We start from the raw sequence: 23,017 nt of genomic DNA, 5'->3' as shown, positions 1-23,017 counted from the left end.
AAGCTCATCTTGATCACCACTGGAGTCTCAGTACCAGTCTTGGTGCCTGGCCCCTAGAAGGCCCCCAATAAATATTTCTTGAACGAATGAATCAACAAATGGCTAGTGTTAGGAAGTTGGGAAAGTTAAATCCTCAGGTTGCAATGAACACAAGTTATCCAGATCAACTTGAATGTTTACCTCTAATTCAGTTCCAGAAAGTCGTGAGTTCATTGTGATACACCCACTTCTCTAACTCCTCTGGGGATGTCCCTGGAATACAAAGATTCATAGAGGAAGTTCAGGTTTAAGCTTTTTGTCTGCAAAGGGACTTGGACAATACCAGTGACCAAAAAAACGTTTAAGATTTGAACCAGGATCGACCTTGTAGCAGAGACCGGCTGTTCAGTTCATTTTTCCCACCCTCTCCTAAAGCCACGTGACCTCATTCTGCCCAATGAGCTAGAGAGAAGACTTGCTGACGTAGGGATTCTGAAAACCCTTTTGATTTCCTGATAAAAACAGATGCAAAATAGGCACCACCCTTCTTCTTTTGCCTGGTCAGAACCCACACCAGCAAATTACCCACATCGGGATGTTATCCCATGTCATTTTTGTGTGCGCAATGTCCCCAGCTTTGCTTACTTCCAAATGAGCACCAAGGAGCACTATGTGCCTCTGCGGCTCCTCTGTCCCCATCGTGTTTCGATGGTGCCAAGGCAGAAACAGCTGGTGTGGTCTGTCTTAGTTTCCTACTGCGGCTGTAACTGAACCCCCCAACCCCCAAGTTTAGGAGACTAGAAGTTTGAATTCAGCATTAACTGTTGGGGGAGGCTCCGTCTGTCTGTCCGTGCCAGAGAAAGCACCTTGTCTCTCACTGCTCCTCAGTTCCCGGGAAATCTCCACCTGGTATCTGTCCTTCCAGCTCCACCTGCACTTGTGCTTCTATGTGGCTGCGTTTGTGCTGCTCCTTCAAACTCAGAATGATTGATTAGACACAGCCTGTCTTCAGTCCACAGGGTCTCATTCACATAACCAAGAACCCCTACTCCAGACTGGCCTTACAGCCATGAATAGAGAGGTCAGGGTGCCCACACAGAGAGGAGGGGAGATGGGACACAATTCATTTATCTTATCAATATTTAGAATCAAACTTCGGTCTCGTGTGGAGCACATAGTGAATAAAAGTCCCAGGGTTGGAGCGCAGTATTGAAAGATGAATGGTGGAGCCAAGGGCCACTGTGCAGAGCACGAGGAAAAGGGATGCCAAGTGCCTGGCTTCATAGGAAAGCAAACCTCAAGGGGTCATGACTGAACGCACCTGCAGGCTTTGCGTGTTATTTCCTGCAGGTACATTTTGGTTGGTTTCTTGGGTGTGGGCAGTGAGGGGGGTTTAGAAGATAAAGATTCCAGCAGCAAGTTCTGCATGGGGAGCTTCCCTCCGTGGGGTGGGACTTGGCATAGCATGCACAGGGCAGGTACAGCGACCACCCAGCCATGTTTGTGGCTGCAGCTGCTGAGTGCTTCTGCCTCCTGTCCTCTCTCCCTCCTTCACCACTAGACCATAAGACTCTAACAGACAAAGACTGTATCTTATTGATCTCCGTTTCTCTGGTCCCCGGCACAGTGTTCTGCCTTCAGGATGTTCTCAGTAATATTTTCCCTATTGGATACCTCTCGTTTCCTCTTCCTTGCTAGATATTCCAAGTGCATTGCGGGTTCAAGAAAGGAGAAAAAAGATTAGAGTCTGGCGGAAGAGATGATTTGTTCCTCTGTCGATCATCCTTGCTCTTACCTGAATTTCCAGTTCCTCTATTTTGAATATGTGAGAACATACACTCCTGGGCCAAAGGAGTATCCTACCAAGAAAGGCTTTTCTCATGAAAATAGCCTTTTGAAAAGGAAAATGATAATGTCCTGGACAAAATTTTCCAAAATGATGTTCTCAGTTCGTGGGGAAAATGAGTAAATAAATATTTCATTTGGGAGACACTGGTTTCACCTTGGGTAAGCTGGCGTGTCGTGGATCTTTCTAACCGAGTGTGCGGTTTGCTACACTTCAAAGGCCTAGTTAACGAACACAAAGAGCGTTCTAGGACAAGTCATAGAATCACAGTTAATCATTTGCTGACTTGTGGCAAAGTTCGGGAACGCCTGTGTTGGGTCAGAAGATTTAGGGGAGGAAAGTAAAGGGGCTTGTGGGAGCCAAGGACTGACAGGCCAGGCCAGGGCAGTCAGAACATGGACGTTCAAGCAGACAGTGAGACTCAGAAGTTAGGAGAAGAAAGTTTATGTTTTGGGCCTGCCATGGCAAATTTTAAATGTGTGATGTCGCACAGAGACCTAAGAAACTTGGTCTCCTCATAGAAACTTATAAGAAGCAAGAACGTGGCAATAGATTCTAGAAACGTCCTCTGACTGGCTTGGGTCATTTATGTGTTTTGGAACTAATTTTCTCAGGTAATGGAGTGACAGTGCCCTTCTTTTTTTTCTCTCTCTCTCTCTTTCTCAAATCATATTTGGAATGAGTTAGAAGCTCGTGTTTGTGGAGAATTGTTATTTCCCAGACACGATTATGTTGATTCATTTTTGTCTGAGGCAAGTTTTCACCCCAACAAATCAAAAGGAATTAATTTCTAAGGAATGTTTAGGACAAAGATGTTTGCGAGCAGTTTGGTCAATTAAAAAGAAATTTTAAAAAAACTTTTCAAGGTATCCTTAGCAAGGTAAGTACTAATCAGTGTGTTAAAGTCATACATTCCGCCAAGATGGGGCCTACCGTTTGTGTTTGAGGAGTGTTGAGTTTCACATCTGGTGACAAATTTTGAAGTTGGAATAAACAAACACACAATTGTCCCGTTGACTGAATTTGAAAGCTCGAAGATGGAGACCGTGAACCCACAAGCATTTACAGCGCTGGACAAAGCTCCTCAGTATGTAAATACTTTGTGAAAATAACTTTAGCCCATTAAGTATTAATGCCCTTTGATAAAAATCAGTTTTTGTTTGGTATGCCTTTTGAAGCTAGTGTAACTCCTAGTCATTCTATATGGCTCTAAAAGACTTTTGGAATCAAATCCTAATCCCAACATGTTTTTCTTGTTCATTTAAACCTTTTATATACATGCGGGAACCAAAGAGAGGAGAAAGCTCTTAGGGCTTAAGCTTAAATTGTTTGTCATTCTCGTGCTCTCTGAGAAGTGTTTGGCACGTTTGTGTGTGTTGTGTGTGTGAGTTAGAATATACGTTTGTATTCCTAACCGTTTTCTCCACCACTACCACCACCGTCACCATGCCTGTATGTTTGATTTGAAAATAGAAGCCTTCTTAAAATAGGAGGACGTTAGATTGTATGTCTGTGGGTGTCCATTTGCTAGGTTAGCTTCCAACTCAGTTCCAAACAGAAGTGTCTTGCCCCCCAACCTCAGTAGGATGACTCCCCCAGAGACACAGACCCCTCAAGGTGAACTCACCGAGGCTGGCTGTCTACTACTTTGGGAGTCAAATGTATCCTCTGAAATATTTTTGTTTGTTTTTGTCATGAAAAAGAAGCTACAGTCTGGTAAGCAGACCTCTGTAGCACTTTATTTTGCCCCCTGTGGAGATTAGACTGACAGCGTGCTGTGGACAGGCAACGCTAACTACATGAAATTCATCAGAACGCCTCAACTTGAATGGACTCAGGACATGGTAAAAACGTGCGGCCTTTTTCCTTATCACAGAACTGAAAATCGAGGTCAATAAGCGTTTGTTTCTCAAAACAGTCGGGATAATAGAGAACAGTCGGTTTGCAGCCTTCAGATTATGAAGATTGGGATGAAGTCAGTCAGGGTGTGCTGCGTAGGAGCACGTCTCAAAGTCCGTGGCTTACAGGAGGTTGCTTTCTTGATCTCGGGCTTCCACAGCTCTGCCGTCGGAGCAGGGCCCCGATAAGCGCTTCTTCTCTTCTGGGCTGGACCCACTATGCGCCTTCATGCCTCTGCCGTCAGCTTTGGGTTATTGTGGACTCGTCTAGGATGGCCAACACAGGACAGCTGGGGCCTCTCCCCATGGAAGCTCCCAGCCTGGTCCTTGTTCAAACAAACCTTCCATACTTTTCCCATTTATGTTTAATCTGCCTGTGTCTCTACATCCATACAGCAGTTTCCTTGATCTGGATCACATTAGAGCTTCCCCGGGGTTGCCTCCTATCGCCTGGTTGGCTAGACATTCTTGGGAGTGTCGATAAAGTCCGCGGAGCTCCTCGCTTCTTTTTAATAACTTTAAAAGTTATTGTTTGATGGCTGTTAGCCTCCAAGGCTCTTAGTTTTCAACAAAACGAACAGATGGGATAGCCAATGGTAGCAGAGGAAGAGACCCACGTGGCACTGAAGGCATCGGTGGAAAACGAGGCTCCAGAAATTGACAAAATGCCAATTGAGATGTTCCCACCAGTGGTACCGGGAGTGTTCACGAGTTCATGCCAAGAAATTTGGAAAACAGCTACCTGACCAACCAACTGGAAGAGATCTAAAATCATATCCGTTGCAAAGAAAGATGATGTAACAGAATTTGGAAATTATTAAACAATATAATGAATATCACTAACAAGTAAAATGGGGCTGAAAAACTTTCAAAATTTAAAAAATGGTCACAGCAGTACATCAGTAGGGTACTGCCAGAAATTCGAGCATGATTTAGAACAAGAAACATCATTGCTGATGTCAGAGGGTTCTTGGCTAAAAGCAGAGAATATTCATAAAGAGGTTATTTTTGTTTGATTGAGTATGCAAAGGCATTCAACTGGGTGGATCATAATAAATTATGGATAACATTGTGAAGAAGGGGAATTCCAGAACACGTAATTGTGCTCAGGTAGAACGCATACATAGACCGCAACCCTTCAAACAGATGAAGAGGAGACTGAATGATTTAGAAGCAGAACAGATATGCTCCCGGATTGCACCCTTTCACATCGAGCTGTTTGCTAAGCAGGTAACCGAAGAAACTTCTAATGCCGCATCAGGATTCGAGGAAAGCTTATTAACAATCGTTATGCAGATGATACAATCTTTCTTGATGAAAGTGAAGCACTCATTGATGAAGATCAAAGACGACAGGCTCCATTCAGGAAGGATTATCCTCCGACATAAAGAAAGCAAAAGTCCTCACTGAGCAAAAAGCAGCATCGTGATAAATGGAGAAAGATCGATGTTATCAAGGATTTCAGTAATTTGGATCCACGACAAATGCCTATGAAACCAGCAGTCAAGAAATCAAATGATGTATTGCCTTGGACAAATATGTTGCACAATACTTCTTTAGAACGTTCAAAAGCACAGATGTCTCCTTGAAGACTAAGGCCCACCTAAGCCACACCCCGGTATGCGTGCAAAACCAAAATGAATAAGGAAAAGAAGGCTAGAGGAGAACGGATTCATTTGAATTACAGTGTTGGCAAAAATATATATATATTAGCTGCCAGAAGCATGAAAAAATCTATCTTGCATGAAGTACAGCCAGATGTTTCTAAGAAGCAAAACTTCATCTCATGGGCTTTGAGCATGTTATCAAGGAACATAAGGCCCTGGAAAAGGGTATCATGCTTCGCAACACAGAGGAACATCACAGAAGAGGAACACCCCGAATGATGGGGAGTGGCCCAGTTAGTAGCTGCAACGATGGGTTCCAACCTAACCATTGTGAGGATAGCAAATCCTTTCAGATGTGCTCTACACGGGACCGTTTGGCATCGAAACGGAACAAAGCTTTCGAACCCCAACATCAATCAACTGGATGGTCAGATTATTAAAATTTAATGATGCAATGGAGCATTTTGTCAGATTTTCTACTCTTTATTTCTATTCTCTATTTCTTGCTTGTCTCAGTTCACCAACCCTTGGCGATTTGCCTTGGGAATTTCATCTCATGGTTAATGTGGGGCACCAGTTAGAAACTCTGCAGCCACTGCAGAATCTGCTCTAATTGTCCTTCACCAATTAATCAGAAACTGGAAGGGACTGATTGCAGCCTCTGTCAACACAGGATGTTTTGACCCAGCTGTTTGGACAAGGCTGTGTGAGGCCCCTATAAGGCTTCTGGCGTTGAGGAGTGGGACAAGGCCCAAAGGTCAAGGCTTAAAGCAACCGCTTGTCTCTCACCAGTCAATAGCCCAATGTGGATTGGAGCCCCAGAAAGGTGACTTTAGGGAGCAAACTTGATGGCAACTCTCCCCGCGTGGAACTCTAATCTAGTTAGAGAATTGTTCATTCACAGTCTTCCAAATATGCCATTGCACACTGGCGTGAGCATTGTGAAGAAAAATCACTGAAATACAAAGATCGGAGGAGAAGGAAGGGGATTTAAAAGTGTGAGTGTTGAGAATGAAGAAGCAGGTTAACTAAGAAAACAAACCAGATTTCCAGACAATAAGACAGACACTTACACAGCAACCACGATTCTAGCCAACTCAGCGGTGTTATTCCCCCCCAGCAGGGCTCTGCTGCCCAGATGCAGCCTAAGAAATTGAACAATTGGTTGTGCCCAGGACTGGGCTTCCTGCCAGTTTCAAGGATTTGTACTTTGTGAAGAAGGGAATCCGTATGACATTGTGGGAGAGTTAATACAATGAAAACTGGGCTCATTGACTCCAGTCAAACACACATGTTCATTCATTGTCTGCAAGACATGCTGTCAATCCCATTATCCTACTCTGGTGATGTCAATGGAGCATTAGTGATACTGTGGGAGGCTCTTCTTAGGCAAGTTCCACCTGCTCTCATCTGTCAACCAGTCTAGAGTCATTAAAGACACTGCCGATCCTATCTTCATGTCATCCATGCAAACTCTCTGATTAATTCAAGTTTCTGACCTTTATATATTGTACGGCCCGCCTGTAACTGTCACCCCTATCTTAAGAGCCTCTGGGTACTACAAAGCTACACTTAGTCCATCAGACCCTTGACAGCAATGGATTATGGAGTCGGACAGATGTTCGAAAAATTTACTCTTGCCTCTAAGTATGTGTTTCGTGAGTCTCGGTTTCCTCCTCTGTAAAATGGGATTGAGCAAGTACATTTCCAATGCTGATGTGCCATCTGAACCACTTATCCGATATCAAGTATCTTAAAGCCGAAGTGTTTGAAAATGTGTCTCCCTGACAATTTTTTACTGGTTTCATAACATTGTTTCTGTCAACTTTAACTATCTTCAGAATTTCGTGTTTACATATGATATACAAGTATCCATGTGTTATCGCTCCTACATTGTTGAACTAGTCCATTCACTTCCTAGCACTTGTCTTGAACAAAAACATAACATCATAACATGGTTATAAAATCCCCCCGATTCCTCGGTATTTCATTTAAGAACACAGAATATTTTAGCAGTTTATACATAATAGAATATCTGATACTGAGCCCTCAAGATACATACAAGACACTGGAAGGGTAGTCAAAAAGTATCGCTACTAGTATTCCACCTCATACACGCACAGGTTAATTCCAAACAAAACGTATTCAAAAGTGTCTCTGTATCAGTGCATGGCTGGAGATCAGTTCGCTCGGTAATGCACTTGTCTTGGTTTCTTCAGGGTACCCACAAAAAAGGACCCATCAGAGCAGTGATCTGCAGGGGGATCTGATAGGCGAGTTAATTTAAGGACATGGGACTCAGCTCAGAAGTTACGGTGACTGTATTTTGGGATACAAAGGGACACTCTGATATATTTCCCCACAAGATACAGGATTATCACAGGGGCTTACTAGGCTGTAATTTTAAGGATATCAAAAACTGCTTTCGTGAGAAAAAGGCTGGATAAATTACACAGAGAAATCGTATTCCCTCACAACAACACACCTGCTCTTTCTTCAAAGGTACCAAGGGATGTCCTAGGAGAATTTCATTGGGAAACCATTACTCCATCCTGATCTTGCCCCTTCCAACTCATTTTGTTCCCCAAACTCCAAGAACATATTTTCAAAGGAACATGACTTGAGTTCCTCAAGGAAGCCCACACTGCCTTCATCAATGGAAAAGGTCAGAGCACTTTAGAGATGGCGAGGCAGCGGTTCTCAACCTGGGGGTTGTGACCCCTTTAGGAGTCGAACAACCCTTTCACAGGGGTCTCCCAATTCATAACAGTAGCAAAATGATAGTTATGAAGTAGCAATGAAAATAATGTTCTGGTCGGGGGTCACCACAACATGAAGAACCGTATTAAAGACCAGTGGCATTAGGAAGGTTGAGAACCACCGGCTTAGAGAGAGAGGGAAACTGCCTTCAGAAATGGACAGACAGAGGATATGTTGATATATTTTTAAATATTTTGATGTTAAACTATATTAATATAGATTGTATTGATCAATTATATCAATAAAGTATTAATAATCAGATATTTTTGTTTAATATGCATTACTTTGCCTTTTGCAGCAGTACTTTTTGACTCACCCTTGTGTACAAACGTATTCCTGAATTAATATATTTTTATATGATCAAATTACATCAAACTAGTTAGTTAAAGGATTGGATAAAAGGGAAGTAAGCAATATTCTTGAATGTTGAAGTCAATATTTTTAAACATTGAAATCAAAGCATATTCAGTGTTCATTTAGTAAATGAAACTGTATTTTGGCACTCACACAGACAGTATGCTTCCTGTCACATTAGAACTCCACTCACAGCTGGTAGACGTGTCGGTTCTACTGGGTTTCTGATTTGCTTGGGCTTAATGGTTTCTTGCGAGTCCTGGTGGCTGGTGGTGTAGTGGTTACTCATTGGGCTACTGACTGCAAGGTCAGCAGTTCAAAACCACCAGCCACTCTGCGAGAGATAGACAGGGCTTTCTACGCCCTTAAGAAGTTACAGTCTTGGAAACTCACAGGGGTAGTTGTACTCCGTCCTAGAGAGTCGCAATGAGTCAGCATTTACTTGGTGACAGTGAGTTTGTTTGTTCTGTTTTGTTGGGGTAGGAATCCTTAGAAGCCACTTAGTCATTTGAGACAAGTAAGTAAAAGTCAAACTGAGTAATAGAATTTATAAATCCGAGCCATAGCCATAAGCAAAGAAATAATATTTCACAGTACGCTGGATGTGAGCCAACAAGGAAGGGTAATAGTCTCGATTGTTTGGATCACACCTGGCACAGGCTTCTGGGAGAACTGAGACAGTGAGTCCATCACATTGTTTTAAAAACTGTGTTGGTCTTGGTTGCCTCCTGTCACCCAGACCTCAGGATGATCCCAAATGCTGAGGAGCAAATGGTGCCTGGTCCTGTCCCCTCTTTGCAATGGTGTGTATGCTGGAGTCACTGTGTGGCATGCAGGGTTTTCTAGCTAGGAGGATCATCTGCCACATTGTATTGGCCAATAGTCTGTTTTGATGCGTACGGATTTGATGGCTAATATTTGAAAGTAGACTTCGGGCCATTCTCCTTTGTCTGCTGCAGTCTGGACGCTCTGCCGAAAACTGTCCACTGTGGGTGACCCTGTGGGCATCCCTGTAAAGATCCTAGCAACACGCAAGCCATCCCAGGGCGACAGACAGGGAGTATATTTAAATGTTAGTAAAAATTGATGTTTCATTTGTGAATATTAAAAAGCAGTCTAAGTGGGAGTTCTAAAATTGTCTTTCTGAACGACATCCCATTAGTGAACCTCAAACTGGAGGGTGCCTCTGAATCACCTGGGGAGCTTGTGACACTGTGGATTGCTGGCCCCATGCTCATGTTCTGGTTTGGGCCGTCTGGGGTGGGGCCCAAGAATTTGCATGTCTTACAGGTTCCCAGGTGATGCAGATAATCCTGGGGTGGGGACCACCGCACCAGGTTATCTTGAAGACCCTCTGGATTGCATCCTTTCGAGCATTGTCAATGAAAAGAGCTGTTTCTCCTCCTGTTAACTGTTGCACCCTAACTTGCTCTACCTCCTCCTCTGTATCAGGCACTCACTGCCAACCCCTCTCCAAGGAGGCGGCAGGGGCTGCCGAGGCCAGGGCGGGATGGAGCATCTCTCTCAGAGTGCAGCTGACAGCTCGCACTACCTGCTGAATTCATGGCCTCAGCATGTTTCCCCAGGGTAAATTAATTGCTTTGCTTTTCCTTTTCCTTTGCATAAAACCAGGCAGATTTGTCCCCTCTGTTTGGACAAGAGCTGCTGCCAGCACTTTCTGCGGTTGGCCAGCGAGTGGCTGCTGTCTGAGGGTGATAGTGTTGTCAGGAATAGCAGGGCAGGGTCTTGTCACTGCAGCTGGGAAAGGCTCACGGGGGTCAATTCTAGTTCAGCTTCCTGCCTACAGAGTTATGGCAGGACGGACGTTTGGCCCACGTGAGATGCGCAGGTCAGCAGAAATGTCTTCTTGTCTTCCGAATAGCCAACGAGTATATTTTCACTTGAAATCAGAACATATTTTTCCCTATTTCAGATCCCGCTGTCTGTATCCTTGAATGAAGAACCTTAAAATTAATAACATGCCAACAAAAATGAATAAACAACAGTGACCAACAAACGCCAACATTTAAAGTTGTGCAGAAAATGTCGTTTGTACATCTGAAATGGACAGTCAGTGACATTGAAGGCCACTTAACTATTGCTAATTAACAAAACTACCCCCAAAATGTACAGGCTTCACACAATTTGGCGGCACTTGGTGAGGCCAGTTTGTCTCGCCTCTGCCGGGTCAGCTGAGGTGCCAAGAGTGGGGCACGGCCATCTCCTTGTAAGTCGCCTTTTTTCACAGAGGGGACAAGCGAGTGCTGGGACTGAAGACTGAGACCTTGCCCTATTTGTGTGGCCTCTCCGGGCGGCTCTCTCTTGGGCTTTGCATAGCAGCCAGTTTGTCTCAGGACAGAGCTCCTTCCGAGCACCTAACTACACCCAGCCCGGAAAAAAAACAAACAAAAAACCCAGACACAGCAGGTCCTCTGAAGGCTTCAGCCTAGCACTGATAGTGTATCGCTTCTCCCACATTCTGTTGGTTAAAATGAATCATGGGACCAACCCAAATTCAAGGACAGAGAGTCTGCGACACAACATGAACGCCAGGAGGTGGGTGTCGTTGGAGGCCATCAAATTCGCAGCCTACCACCGGCGCTGAAGAGAGTGAGTCTCTACTCCTACTGTTTAAGGACTCTTGGCGCTCCGTACCACAACCAGGTCAAAGCAGCAGGAACAGAGGCAGGGTATTAATCTCCGGAGGAGCCCAGTGCTTCCCAAAGAGGGGCACGTGGCTTTGCCTGTGAGCAGGGCTTGTCAGAGTCTGAGGATGTGCATCTGCTTAACAGGAGTCTCTGCTAACTTCCTGCCTGAGCACCCTTCATTTCTCTGTCTCCCTCCTGTGCTCAGGGGAGGTGCTGTTCACACTGCCCTCTTTATTAAGTGGCAACGTACTTAGTTATGATCTGCCTCCCCCAGTAGGATATAAACCCCCAAGAGAAGGCACCATGTCCCTTTCCATCTCTGCCATCTGCCCAGCACCCAGGACAGTGCCTGTCACAGATAAGATGTTTCATGAACATGGTTGAATGAATGACTATGGTAATTTCATACTGGGGACTATGCCATGAGGCAGGCAGGCAGGCACAGAGACTCCCAAATAAGCAGTGATGAGGCCAGGGTTGGGTCTCACCGATACAGGGCCTGGGGCTGCACACTCCCTGGTTGCCTATAGTGTTTCCCAGGGTGTCATTGTTCAGAGGTGTCGATGGGTATCAATCATGGGGTTGAGAGGTTGTTGTTTTTTTCTGGGGCGCCTTCAGCTCCTTTATCCAGCCAGTTAGGCTTTGTGCTCCCATTTCCAACCACAGAGGTGGGAGAAACATGAACCTGGCTTTATCTAATGCCTCATTTTTAAGGAACAAGCTCTGGTGCAATGCTATATTATTTCCAATTAAAACTGGGATCTCCTCATCCTTGCTAAACCTGGTTAGTGAGCATTAGCTATTCATTCCTGAAAAGAAGCTTAACCAGATAGTTTTTCATCATCTTCTGCCTTTCACTGGGTTCTGGGAAGGGATTTTGTTTTTCCCTTTCTTTCAATCTATTTTCTTCCTCGTTTTTTTTTTTGGTTTTTTTTTTGCTTTGCTTTAGCATCCCCTAGAAAACCTGGCATGACTGGTTAGAACTCTTGCTGTCCCTGTGCTCTTTTGATTGTTTATCGATCACAGAAAAACAAATCCGATTTCCTTAATGGACCTGATGAGCTGTCACTAGGGGGCTGGAGGGTGAGGGGAGATGGTTCCCATTTGAAAGCTCAGTCTGTAAGCTGTGTGTCTCACAATCCTTTGGAAAACCCAGAAGCTCTTTGTAAAAGTTCAGAGGAGGCTAAGAAATCGCTCAGTGTGTAAATCTGGGTACTTTAGAGAAACAAATCCACAGAAACTCATGTATAAGAGAGAGTTTTATATAAAGGGTAAGTGCACATCAAGAAAACATCCCAACCCAGTGCTGCCCAAGGCCACAAGCCCAACATTAACCCATATGTCTGACACCAATCCACAAAGTCCTCCTCCATCTCACAAAACACATACAATGATGCTGACTTCAGGAGGAAAGCTGAGTCTGTGAATGTGTAAGCACCTCAGTGCTGGCAGTGGTCTCCACATGGCTGCTCCAGCACCCAGGGCTGCATCAGGGTAGGTCCATGTGGCTTCTCCTCAGGGATGTCTCACAGGAAGTGAGCCTTGCAAGCTGAAGCAGGAACTGGATAAGGCAGCTGCACCCTGGTCTGACCATCACAAAACAAGAGACCCAAGAACTAAAGTCGAGGCTTACCAAGCCATTTGTCCATCCGCCCTTCAATTAACCCCACATTTGTTTATTGGCCAGGTTGGCAAATAAACTTTAACTATATCGCTTGGGAAAAGTACTTGAAATGTTCCTGCTGGGTTGTGTCCTGTCATTTTCTGTTATGCCATTGTTTCCCTCTGTTCACCACCATCACCCCTCCCACGCCTCATTGTCCCTCCCTCACCCCCTCCATCTGTTAACCCCCTTCTGGATTTGCTGCATTGCTGGACTGTGACCTGCTAGAGCAGTGTTCTCCACCTTCCTAATGTGGCGACCCTTTCCTACAGTTCCTATTTGTGGTGACGCCCAACCATAACATTATTTTCGTTGATACTTCATCACTGTGATTTTGCCACTGTGATGAATCGGGAAACCCCTGTGAAAGGGTCGTTCAACACCTAGGGGGGGGTCTTGACCCACAGGTTGAGAACCACTGTGCTACAGGATGACTTTCCAACCACTGTCATCTAGTTCCACGGGACAGAAAGAGCAGAGGTTGGGGGTTGGGGCAAGGGGTGACATCAGACTAAGAGTCCCCTTCAGAAGCACTTAATGTTAGTTTCTGATTAGGAGGGAATTAACCAATGCCTTAATATATGTTACAGCTCTGTGTCAGCCTTTTCTGAGGCATTTCCGCTTGTCGCCATAGAGTTACTACAACACATTGTGTGTTTAACTCCAGATAAGAAACCAGCTTGAGAAGGACGATGGCAACAAGTGTACAAAGATGATTGACGCAATGGATGGATGGATGGATTGTGATAAGAGTTAGATGAGCCCCCAATAAAATGATATAAAAAAGAAACGGGCAACACTTTTCAGAGTCTGCGCCCTATATGCGAACAGCCCCTTGGGCTGCTTACCCGGAAGCTAATGTCTTGGGGATTCGATATTGGTGTGGTGCAGGTGAGCTCCCCAAAGCCAAGCAATACAAAGACTCAGCAAAAAAAAAAAAAAAAACAAAGAAAAGGAGCCCTCCTTGCCTCCCATCTCCCTGAGTCCTTACTACTGTGATCTTGTCCCCAGACTCCTAAAACGAAGTCACGAGTCAGAACTCTGCTTCTCGTGAGTCTGGCAGCCGTTTTGAGGTCTCGTGGAGATCCCAGTGCTGTTTTCAACCTGCATGCGACTTCTCACTTCGCCTTTGCTGAATGCGTTTGTCTTCAGCATTTCTACGACTGGTTGTTACGGCTTTAAGCTGCCCAGATTGTGAGGCACGTGGCACTTTGATTTTGTTTTCTTCTTTCTCTCTTCTGGTCTGATTCTAGGTTAGTAAGTAATTAGCTTACTGCTCATTTCTCTCACACCTGGTTCGTTAACGTCAGTCTGACATGACGATCAGGTAGCTCTGTAGAGGACCCAGTCAATTTTACAGACCCCTTCTTCCATGGCTGACTGCATCCGTTTCAGGAATATGTAAAAGTCATCCGTCACTTTCCGTCTTCCTGCTAAGCTGTGTGTGTGGAGAGAAGAGCCCGAATCTAGGGTCGGAGAAACCTGAATTCTAGACAGGGATCTGCAAGGCGTGAACTTTGCCACTTTGGGACATGCACCTAATTTTCCCAAGGGCCCACGTTCTCATCTGTACAATGGGAACAATCCCTGACTACACTGTGAGGAGGAACCCTAATGGCTCCCTGATGGTGACACATTGATCTGCGAACAGCAAGGTCAGCAGTTGGAAACCGCCAGCCCCTCTGTGGGAGAAAGATGAGGCTTTCCACTTGCACAGTTCCAGCTTCAGAAACCCCCAGGCGCAGTTCTATCCAGCCCTATGTGGTCTCTGTGAGTCAGAATCAACTTCATGGAAGCTAGCTAAGACATTATTAGGGAGGCCTGGTGCTCTGTGGAGCAAGCATTGAACTGTGCACTGCCAAAGCCAGGGGTTCCATCGCACCAGCCGCTCCGAGGGAGAAAGATGAGGTGCTCTACTCCCCCATAAAGATTTACAAAATCTTAGAAACCCTATGTAGGTTGGCAATGGGTCAAAATCAACTCGATGGAGGTAGGTTTGACTTTGGTGTGGGGTAGCCTATAATGGTGTTATTGACCAACCACGTGAGAATCCAAATCTTCCATGTACTTGGAAAAACTATCAGTGCTAACTAATCCATGAGGCACAGAGGATGCGGAAATCAGGTGAGAAATAATCTTTCCTTTGGAGGTGACATCTCCATCGCTATCATCATCAACATGTACAAGGGCACTTTTAAAAGTTCACGGGGAAAGGAAGCTAAAAGGTAAGGGCATTTTCCACAGTGTTTTCAACACCCCCCTCATATTATTTTACAAGCTCAAACCCATGATAGCCTGCTGCACCGAGTTGGCCTTTTGGTTGGCTGTCACCTCCTTCACTGATGGCTGATTGTGCAATTGGCACCTGTAAGCAGGACACCCGGTCTTGATCCCCACAGCACTTTATTGGCACGCCGGGCAGGATCTGCATTGCATCCGTTGCGTCTCTCCATACTGCAGAGTCTTCCACGTAGTAGGGTCTCCGTGGAAACTCACTTAAATTAATGAATAAAGCATGAATGAGTGAGTGAATCATGAACACCTGGCTCATTTGCATTTGGCTCCTCTACTTGGCAGTATCAGTGGGCATCCTCATGTGAGTTTGATGTCTTTCTGTTCCATTTTCTGCTGGTTAGTTCATGCTGGAGACAGAATTTCTCTTCATTAGTTAAAATAAACTATTTGACTGGTGTCCTTTAGGGGGTGGGAGGGGCAGCGGTGGGAGAATCGCTGTTGAGATGTTTCATCTTGCCTCAAGTTGATTCAGTAATGTTTGTGAAAAACCAAAGTTGTCTACATCATAATCCACCAAACTCCTCTACTCTCTGTGGACGGTGGTGGTTGCCAGGGTGTGGATTCCCACTGGTGTGTTGCTGAGCACTTCCGCTCCCTAGCATGGCTTCCTCCAGCCAGCAAATTCCCAGGCCTGTCTTCTGAGACCCCTCTGGGTGGGTTTGAACCACAAACCTTTTGCCTAGTAATCTAGTGCTCAGCCTTTGGTGCCAACTATTGATAGGAGCCAGCCCAGCTGAGTGTTTTTATACTTCTTTTATTTCTAACTGTTCTTTGACCAGGGGATTATGAGGAGGCCAGACAGTCTTTGGTCTGATAGACTGACTCAGTGGCGACAAGAGTCGAGCCTTCGGGTGGGTCTCTTCTGTCATCTGACACCCGCTAGGAAATCCCAGCAGGGCCGGATGCAGGACGTGGTTTCTAAGGCTATGGAGTTACGATGCTTCTGCCGTAAATGCCACACAGAACAACTCTGTGCCCATACATTTTCTTCTGAGGAATATATCCGCAGCTTTGATCAGCTTCTCAAAGGAACGTATAATCCCTCCCCGGTGCAAAGGTTAAAGACGACAGAGAGAAAGAGGCCGGCCCATCCTGAGAATGTGTTTTCTTACGACCAACATATTTTCCTAATCCCAGAACTTCCAGGCCGCAATCACTAAAACGCAACTCTCAAAAATTGCCTGGCGGTAGATTTCAAATGAGACCAATCTATCGTGTGAGTCACGGAACTTTCCCATGCTTCTGCATTCAATCATCAGGAAAACCCCGTGTAATGTTTTCATGCTTCTGAAGACAGTAATCAGGAAAATCCTCGGGGAGACTGTGGTCTAAAAGGATGCTAAATCAGGTTATGATTGTGTGTGCCCCGATGGTATGTTTTCCCTCCCTGGAATTTCCTCTTGGGGATAGTCTGTCCTCCTTTCCAAAACTTGTATCAACATCCTCTTAGGCCCCGAAGTGTAAGCTGCTCATTTATTTTATGTTCTTTTGGACAAAGAAAAAGAGAACCATCATAAGACAAAACTTTCCCATGGTAAAAGCCAATCAGATTATCGTGATTTCTCATCCTACCAGGGTAGGTTCAAAAGCACTTGGGTTGTAGTTCATACATGAAGTTTGTTTCCACTAACATGTGTTTGTTTAAAGGTGTCTTGATGATGAGTTCAATGCCACAGGCAAGTTCTCTCCATTGTAAACTTTTTGTTTGTTTGTTTGTTGTGGTTCAGTCTTATTCAAAAAGTAAAGTCCAAAACATAAGAATGGCCTCAGAAGGAGCACACTGGGCTAGTTCGATTCACAGCAACGAGGGCAGCTCAGAAAGTTACGGTGATTGGTTTGGGGACTCCAAAGGAGTCGTTTTCATAGATTCTCTTGAGAGACAGAGGACGGTTATGTGGTCTTATTCGATCAAGAGTTTCTGAGAAAATTGAAAACTCCGTTGATGAGAGGCCTAGGAACGATGGTGTGCTGAGGCATTCCCTTGTTGAGTTGCGTTTGTTTTTGTGTTGTTTTTGTTTTTCGCCTTCTCCCAGGACGCTTTTACTCCCAACCATTGAACCTGCTCTGACCTGTACAAGAAACCAAAGTATTGTTTTACGCGTGATAGGGGCCTCACATCAGTTTTGAGGAAAGTGGTTTATTTATAAGTCGCGATGATGTTCGTGATTAAATATAACCTCCTGCGAGAGGGCCCTAGTGGCGCTGTGGTGAAGTGTTGAATTGTGTGTTAGTCAGGGCTGACTAGCGAAATGAGACCAGCGACATTCCTATGTGTGTAAGAGAGAGCTTTGTGTCAAAGGTTAATTGTCTATTGAGGAAACATCCCAGCCCAGATCAAGTCCGTAAGTCCTATATTAGCTCATATGTCCAATACTAGTCCTTAAATTCCTCTTTAGACTCACACAGCACATGCAATGATGCCAAAATGCAGGAAGATCACAGACCTGTGGGGGAAAGTCTGTGGACCCAATGCTGATGGAGGACCTCAGTGCTGGCGTGGGTCTCCACGTGGCTCCTCCATATCTCTGTGTGGCTCCTCGATGCCACCCCAAGTGGCTGGTCAACAGGAGGGTGGAGCAGAGAGAGAGAGGCTGCCTCTTCCGATGGCAGAATCAAGAGAAAGGAAGGTCCCAGAATCCTCAGGAGAAGGTCACGATTGAAAGGCGAAACTGCCACTTGAAATTTGTCTTCTAAGTCCCGTGAAAGGCACTCCAGTCAAAACAAAAAAGTAATTTTATTTGCCCAATGATTTAGTCCTGTTTTTTTAATGAGATATACCTAGAGTAGGAAAAAAAACAGAATTCAGAAAAAAATCTTTTTAATCCTTACATAATTAACATGTTCAATACAGTCTAATACATCTTCTTTCATTTTAAAATATTCTCTTTTGAAAATTAGAAAAGAGTTCGAATGAGGATTATCACTGACTACGAGTAATACTCCTCACTGATATTTGTTCTCAACATATTTTTGGCAGAATAAGTGGACTTATTTAAACATATCACCAACAATTTTAGAAATTTAACAGAGCCATTCTGAATTTTTCAAAATAAAGTATTCGTAGAATTTTAGAATACGCTAGTCCAGTGGTTCTCAGCCTTCTTAATGCTGTGACCCTTTCATACAGTTTTCATGTGGTGGTGACGCCCAACCATAACATTATTTTCATTGCTACTTCATCACTGTCATTTTGCTACTGTTATAAATTGGGCGATCCTGTGAAAGGGTCGTTCGACCCTCAGGTTAAGAACTGTTGCTCTAGTCCCATTTCTCTGTCTTTTGGATGAGAAACGGGACAGTTGGAGAGGAGCAAAATAGGTGTGCCAACAAAGCGCCCGTGTGCATTTTCCCAAGAAACCGCAGAAGTGGAAGTAAAAACAGGTCAACTGTTTGCCTTCTGACAATGTTTTCCATTGCAGTCATGGTAAATAATTCTAGTGTGTTAACAGTAGTCTGCTTTAAAGGGAAAAATTGGTTTGATAATAGTTGACATTAGGAAAACTCAAACCCCTTTTATGGCAAATGATGAGTAAACTGAGAAAACATAAAACCCTCTGCCATCCAGTGGATTCTGACACACAGGACAGGGGTTCTCAACCTGCGGGTTGCAACCCCTTTGGGGGTCGAATGACCCTTTCATAGGGTCGCCCGATTCACAACAGAAGCAAAATTACAATGATGAAGTAGCAACAAAAATAATGTTATGGTTGGGGGGTCACCACCACATGAGGAACTGTATGAAAGGGTCTCGGCATCAGGAAGGTGGAGAACCACTGCTCTAGGACAAAGTAGATCTGTGCCCCAGGGTGTCCAAGCCCAGCCACATTGACTGATGGAGGAGGCCGCACCCACATCTTTGTCTCACAGAGCGTCGGCGAGTTTGACCTGTCTTTCAGTTAGCAACCCAATGCTTGATCCTTCCACCAGGGCTCCTTACATGATGCGTAGAAAGAGGGCAAATGAAAATATTGCTTTCACTCTACCTACCATCCTTGGCAACTAAGACGGGAAAGTTTAGTGGGGAGGCATTAAAAAGAAAGTTTTGATTCCATTTAACTAATCATTCTTGCAGACAAAATGAGGAATACAAAGTTGGGTAGGATACAATCTAAGGACTGTATTGTCCAACAGTGAAAATAAGAAAAGTCTATAGATAACTCTAGGACAAAAAAACAACAACAACAAAACAGTTAGCATTTCACTAGAAGGGTGCAGACTGTTGTAGGAGATCTCAGAAGGCGTGTGGGCCCGAGGGTCTGCGGGAATGGATGACTCCCAAGGGTGTACCTCTAGGGAACTTTCCTTTGAACGCTCACTCGTGCCTCCAGACAGCTCCACTTGAACATGTGCATGAGTGTGTGCCAAGCCCCACTTCTGATTGTGCCACACACACCTGCTCCCCGCAGTCTCCAACTCATCTTCGAGCTGGCAAGTCTTCCCCCTGGGTGCCGCTCTTTGCTCCTTCCTTTCTCTTGCACACGCTAATCGTTTTAGTGGGGCTGATACAGCTCTTATCACAATCCACACATACATCAATTGTGCAAAGCACACTTATACAACCGTTGTCCTCATCAATCTCAAAGCACTCACTTTCTGCTTGGGCTCGTGGAATCAGCTCCTCATTTTTCTTCCCTCCCCCTCCCCGCTCCCCCCTCCCTCATGAACCCTTGATAATTTGTAAATTATTTTATCATATCTTACACTGCCCGACGTCTCTCTTCACCCACTTTTCTGTTGTCCATCCCCAGGCAGATTATATGTAGATCCTTGTAATCAGTTCCTCCTTTCTATCCCCCTTTTCCTCCTCCCTCCTAGTATGGCCACTCTCACCACTGGTCCTGAGGGGTTCATCTGTCCTGGATTCCCTGTGTTTCCAGTTCCCATCTGCACCGCTGTGCATCCTCTGGTCTAGCCAGGTTTATAAATTAGAATTAGGATCATGGTGGGGGGTAGGAAGCATTTACAAATTAGAGGAAAGTTGTGAGTTTCATCGATGCTACACCGCACCCTGAGTGACTCATCTCCTCCCCACTACTCCTCTGTAAGGGATGTCCACTTGTCTACAGATAGGCATTGGGTCCCCATCGCGCACTCCGCTCATTCACGATGATGTGATTTTTTTTTTCCTTTGGTGCTTGATACCTGGTCCCCTCGACCCTTTGTAATCACACATGCTAGTGTGCTTCTTCGATGTGGGCTTTGTTTCTTCTGGGCTAGATGGCTGCTTGATGATCTTCAAGACTTTAAGACCCCAGACACTATATCTCTCAATAGCCGGGCACCATCAGCCTTCTCCACTCGCGTACTCCCTCAATACAAGAACACTTTGCTCACATAAATTGTTATTCTATGATACCCACCTCTCCAAAATGATCGCTGAAGACAAAGCAGGTGAATAAGCAAATGTGGTGAAGAAAGCTGATTGTGCCCAGCTATCAAAAGGTATAGCATCTGGAGTCTTAAAGGCTTGAAGGTAAACAAGCGGCTAGTTAGCTAGGAAGCAACAAAGCCCTCAGGGAAGAAGCACACCAGCCTGTGTGATCATGAGGTGTTGAAGGGATCAAGTAGCAAACACTAAAGAACAAAAACCATCATTGTATGCCCACCTTCCCCATATAAACTCACCGTAACTATTTTAAAGGAAACTATGTTTGGCTCTGCTGTCAGTATGCGACGATCAAACCACTCCATCACTCCTGCTACCTTAGTCCAAACCACCACGTTTTCTTGCCCGGAATATTAAAGTGACTTCCCAGCAACCAACTTCTACCTTTTGCAAACCCTATAGGGGCTACAGGATAGGAGACTCTAGTCTTTCCTCCATAGAACATAGATTCCATCACATGACATTCACACAACTCCTGTGGCTCCCGATGTCTCTCAGTGACCTGAACAATCTGCCCCACGTCTAGCCTCATCTCCAACTCACTCCTGCGCTTATTTGCTCCAGCTGTGCTGGCCCCCTCGCTATTGCACTGCCAAGGCAAACAGACTCTCATTTCAGGGTCTTTATGCTAATTTTCCTCCCTCACTGGCCTGCTCTTCAGTCAGGTAGCTAATTTCCTAAGCTCCAACTCCGCTCAAAAGTCCTCTTCTCTACCAGGCTGTGTCTGATATTTCATTTAAAAGTACAATCCATGTGGTAAGAGTTGTATGAGTCCCTAATAAAATGTAAAAGAAGAAAAAAAAATAAATAAAAATAAAAGTACAATCCATCCTTCAGTACATCTAATTCTTTATATCCTCTATTTTTATCATTGAACTTATCAGATTTTAGCATGCAATATAATTTTTTTATGTTTGTTTATTTTTTAATCATTTTATTGGGAGCTTGTACAACTCATCACAATCCATTGTGTCCAGCACATTTGTCCATTTGTTGCCATCATCATTCTCAAAATATTTGCTTTCTACTGGAGCCCTTGATAACAGCTCATTTTCCCCCTCCCTCCCTGCTTACCCCTCCCTCAAGAACCCCTGATAATTTACAAATTATTATTATTTTGTCATATCTTACACTGTCTAATGTCTCCCTTCACCCACTTTTCTGTTGTCCATCCCCAAAGGAGGAGGTTATATGTAGATCCTTGTAATCAGTTTCCCATTTCTACCCTATCATCTCTCCACCCTCCCAGTATCACCACTCTCACCACTGGTCCTGAAGGGATCATCTGTCCTGGATTTCCTGTGTTCCCAGTTCCTATCTGTACCAGTGTACATCCTCTAGTCTAGCCAGATTTGTAAGGTAGACTTGGGATCATGATAGTGGGGGAGGGTGGGAGAAGCATTTAGGAACTAGAGGAAAGTTGTATGTTTCATCATTACTACACTGCACACTGTCTGGCTCCTCTCCTCCCCACAACCCTTCTGTAAAGGGATGTCCAGTTGCCTACAAATGAGTCTTGGGTCCCCAATCTACACTCCCCTTCATTCACAATGATTAGATTTTTTTTGGGGGGGGGTGTCTTTGATGCTTGATACCTGATCCCTTGGACACCTCATGATCACACAGGCTAGTGTGCTTCTTCCATGTGGATTTTGTTGCTTCTGAACTAGATGGCCACTTGTTTACCTTCAAGCTTTTAAGACCCCGGATGCTATATATTTTATAGCTGGGCACCATCAGTTTTCGTCACCATTTTTGCTTATGTATCCTTTTGTCTTCAGTGATCGTATCGGGAAAGTGAGCACACAATGATATGATTTTTTTTATTCTTTGATGCCTAATACCTGATACCTTTGGCACCTCGTGATTACACAAGCTGTTGTGCTTCTTCCATGCAGACTTTGTTGCTTCCAGCTATCAAAAGATATCGCATCTGGGGTCTTAAAGGCATGCAATATAATTTAATGTAATTCTTTCTTTGTTTATTTATTATGTGCTTTATTGTCTACATCTCTTTGTGAGATTATCAATTCCAAGAGAGTAAGATCTTGTTTGTTTTGCTGTTCATGGCAATAGTCCAAATACATGTTACAAAATAATCACTCAATAAATATTTGTCAATAAATACATAAGTAAACTCATAAGGAAATCAGGTCATTCTGAAAATAAAAAAGGAAAGTCCTCTTAGTCTTTAAACATGTTTAGAATGCAGTCCCTTTTGTGAAGGTTGGGATCATAAACTGACCTACTCCTTTCTCCAAATGGTTTGTGCTTACTCACTTTGTGGGACCTTAGAATAATCAAATGATTATATGATGGGTATGATGCAATTATGAAAGCAAATATAGTGTAAGCTATTTATGACCCAACCTTCAAAATCACATGGCAACACGTCTGCCATATTGAAGCAGCTACTGTCTGCCTGCCTTCAAAGAGGACATTGACTCCTTGTGTTTGTGGGAATACTGTCAAAGAAGAGTATGACCATTTCTTCTGAGAAATGTGTCTGATAGGTGCAAAGTTTGCTATGGAGAGTGAAGGACCTATGATGGACTACTGGATTTTGTCCTACATTTGAGCT

Source organism: Tenrec ecaudatus, chromosome 4 (genome assembly GCF_050624435.1).
Source record: "Tenrec ecaudatus isolate mTenEca1 chromosome 4, mTenEca1.hap1, whole genome shotgun sequence".
Classification (NCBI taxonomy): Eukaryota; Metazoa; Chordata; class Mammalia; order Afrosoricida; family Tenrecidae; genus Tenrec; species Tenrec ecaudatus.
Note: the sequence above shows the minus strand (reverse complement) of the source record.